The 3,530-nt window shown below is 38.6% G+C and overlaps 1 long non-coding RNA gene across 1 annotated transcript in view; it reads left to right on the top strand.

Annotated features, from left to right (window-relative positions):
• Positions 1 to 3,346: 3,346 nt before the first annotated feature.
• The window catches only part of LOC107751702 (uncharacterized), a 1,880-nt gene continuing 1,696 nt past the window's right edge, over positions 3,347 to 3,530 (top strand). Inside the window, exon 1 of the long non-coding RNA XR_001641287.1 lies at positions 3,347 to 3,421. This is a non-coding gene — a long non-coding RNA (uncharacterized LOC107751702). The remainder of the gene's footprint in view (positions 3,422 to 3,530) is intronic.

Raw genomic sequence — 3,530 nt, 5'->3', positions numbered from 1 at the left:
CGCTAGGCTTACTTGTCTCCGTGCTCGTGCTGTGTCTGGTTCCGTTGCTTGTCTCCGTGCTCGTGCTGGAGCTGGTTCACTTACGTCGGTGCTCGTGCTGGTGTTGTGGATGCCGATTTTGGAAAGTTTTTGCTGGGAAGGGCATTTAAAAAAAAATCTGAAATTTGCTTTTGCGCCATTATCTCCACGAGTAAAATTAATCATGTTTATAAAGATAAACATGGGTTTATTATAGCCCACTTACAATTTACATTTCAGAGATCATTACAAATAAATTATTAAATGCTAAAACTGAATAAATTTAAATGAACAAACTTGGCGTTGCATTTGCAACCATGTGAAAACAGGGGGTGCTGCAGCCCCTGTACCCCTACTTCCCGCGTCCCTGGTCCAACCAGTTTCAAAAGGAAATTGAGTAAGCCTAAATTGAGATCAATCATCAAGCCCTGGCTTCCCAGAATCAGAAACTCAAGGAAGAACATTGTTACATGAGGTTGGAAATGAAAAGTGAACTATCTCAAAAAGCCCAAAAAGCCCTGGAAATTGAAAAAGAACGAGAGCAGATTGCTTTAGCAGTTCTGAAGGACAGGCTGGTGGGGCTGGTGGAAAGGCAGAGGGCCTTTTGCAGTTTTTTGGTGCCCCGTGTGAGGAGGGTGGAGATGGAGAATGACCTATTGATTTATACGGCCAAAGAGCCCCTTCTTGCACATCTGGAGATGGAGGACGGTCTCAGGGATATTTTTAAGAATGATCGCAGTTGTGCCGAGTATCTCAACACAGATGAGCGCAGGAATGGGAGTCTGATGTGGCTGTATCTCAGATACTGGCGGCTGCAGCTCACTCTTCAGTCACACCAGAGAGCTGAGGCGGCTATACTCGGCATTCAGACAAAAAAGTGACATTGGGAGATCAGAAATGAATCTGTATTACTAAAATTATAAGTTTTAAAAGACCTCATTGTAAATAAAGTTAATGGTATTCCATTTTATACTGTATTCTTTTCCTTGTGGGAAGAGCCATTTAAAGGAATAGTTCACCCAAAAATGAAAATTTACTCACCCTCTGGCAATCCAAGATGTAGATGAGTTTGTTTGTTCATCAGATTTGGAAAAATGTAGCATTGCATCACTTGCTCACCCGTGGATCCTCTGTGAATGGGTGCCGTCAGAATGAGAGTCCAAACAGCTGATAAAAACATCACAATAATCCACACCACTCCAGTCCATCAGTTAACATCTTGTGAAGTGAAAAGCTGTGGATAAACAAATCTGTTAAGACGTTTTTAACTTCAAACTGTTCATAAACAGTTCATGGTACTTCTACTTATCCATACGTCATCTGACCCAAATTCTGAAATTGTTGCACATTGATGCCAGAAGGACAGCAACAGCCAATCTTAGTGTGACCCTTTTCTGGTGTGGATGGAAATACTTACATTTTATATGCCAATATTTTAATCTGACAGTACAAAATGTTAATCACAGATTTAATTTCCTCAAAAAGGGCCACTTTATTAAAATAAACTAATCAATTAGATCCCTCAGCATTGCACTGCAAAGACACACCTTTAGCAAAAAATAATAATAATTGTAGCAAATCAGGCCATCCATAGCACCTAAAGGGGGTGGGAACTTAAATAAGCTTTACATTTTCAGAACCAGTTTAACCAGTGCTGAGTAAAAAGTTGAGGGGAAACAGCCAAGAAAAGATTTAAGAGGAATAATATTATCCTGTCCCTTAGTCTCTTATGATCCTTAAAGACAAGGTAAGCTACTTAAGCATACTGCATTATATGTAGACCTACAATTATTGAGGTGTAACATAAAAAAGATATAGCCTATGCAATATGCATACCATCATGTGTTGGGTCATGCATATAAAACTACCACATTAGTTGTGAAGGAACATGTTTCAAGAAGTTGCTTTCAATTTTTTTTTCAGTCATTCTCTAACTGATTTCTTATCTTTTGTAATATTTGACCTGATCTGCCACTTGAAATTTTGCATTACTGTTAAAATAATTTTACTACTTCATTAATATCTGGCTTTTACCATCAGTTCTATGAACTAATATAATGTATAAAATTCAAACAATTGTCTGTCTGTCTGTCTGTACTCAGAATAGTCTTTCCCTTTTACATATTGATTCAGCTGCAGTCCACAAAGCATGAATGATCCAGAGAGGCAGGGTGGTGGTGGTGACGGCAGCAAGTTGAATTATGCCCTGATTGGGTCCATGTTGGGAATCGCTGCCTTTGGTATGTACTACACAACACTATTGCCCTTAAGGGTGCTTTACTAGTGTGTACGGACATTGTGAAAAATTGCATGTAAAAGTTAATTTTTTCCTGTGCTCTCTTAGGGTACATCAAGTCCACGCTGTTTCAATTTAAATTCAGGGATACCAAAATCGAGATCCATCATCACGCCCTGGATTCCCAGAGTCAGAAACCTAAGGAAAAAGGTGATCTCATGAGGTTGGAAATAAAAAACTAAATATCTAGAGAGTTTCAAAAGGCCCTGGAAATGGAAACAAAACAAGAGGAGAGTGCTTCAGTCTTTCTGAATCAAGTAAAGCACAGGCTGATGGAAAGGCAATGGGATTTTTGCAGTTATTTTGTGCGTTCTCCAAAGATGGTGGCGAGGGAGAAGGAACTGTTGGTTTTTACAGCCAAAGAGTCCCTTCTTGCACATCTGAAGATGGAGGACGGTCTCAGGGATATTTTTAAGAATGATCGCACTTATGCCAATTTATTTAACACAGATGAGCGCAGGAATGGGAGTCTGATGTGGCTGTATCTCAGATACTGGCGGCTGCAGCTCACTCTTCAGTCACACCAGAGAGCTGAGGCGGCTATACTCGGCATTCAGACAAAAAAGTAACACTGGGAGAGCATCTTATTATCCATCTTATATAATTATGTCACTGTTGGCATGATGATCTCAGTGTGACCTTTTCCTGATGTGGATGGAAATCCTCACATTTTATATTCCTACGAGGGTGTAATATGTTTATCACTGATTTAATTTACATTTACATTTATGCATTGAGACTCTTTTATAAAAGGTGACATAAAACAGAGCAGCATACGCAGTTTGTCAAAGAGACAACAACATTCAATGCACAATGCCGGGTTTATTGTAAGAGGTGAAATGCAAAGAAAAAAGAAAGAACCACTTAAATTAAAAGAAACAAAATCCCTCACTTAATTATAAGCAATGCACTGCAAAATATTCTTTAACAAATAAAATCAGGCCAGCTCATGTCTCCAAAAAGGGGGTGGGGATTTAAATAAGCTTTGCATTTGTGGAACCGGTTTAACCAGCACTGAATAAATAGTTCAAGGTGAAAAGCCATGAATAGATTCACGAGGAATCACAGCATTATATCTGTCAGTCTGTTTTGATCCTTAAAGTGAAGGTAAGGTAATCTTACATCTTATATGAAGGCCTGAAAGAATTTAAGTCTAAGATTAAAAAAAAAAATATATATATATATATATATATATATATATATACAGTATGCATAC

This window comes from Sinocyclocheilus rhinocerous, unplaced genomic scaffold, assembly GCF_001515625.1.
Source record: "Sinocyclocheilus rhinocerous isolate Xijiao unplaced genomic scaffold, SAMN03320098_v1.1 scaffold422, whole genome shotgun sequence".
In the NCBI taxonomy this organism is placed as follows: domain Eukaryota; kingdom Metazoa; phylum Chordata; class Actinopteri; order Cypriniformes; family Cyprinidae; genus Sinocyclocheilus; species Sinocyclocheilus rhinocerous.
The sequence above is the reverse complement of the archived record's forward strand: the minus strand, read 5'-3'. Positions and strand labels throughout refer to the sequence as shown.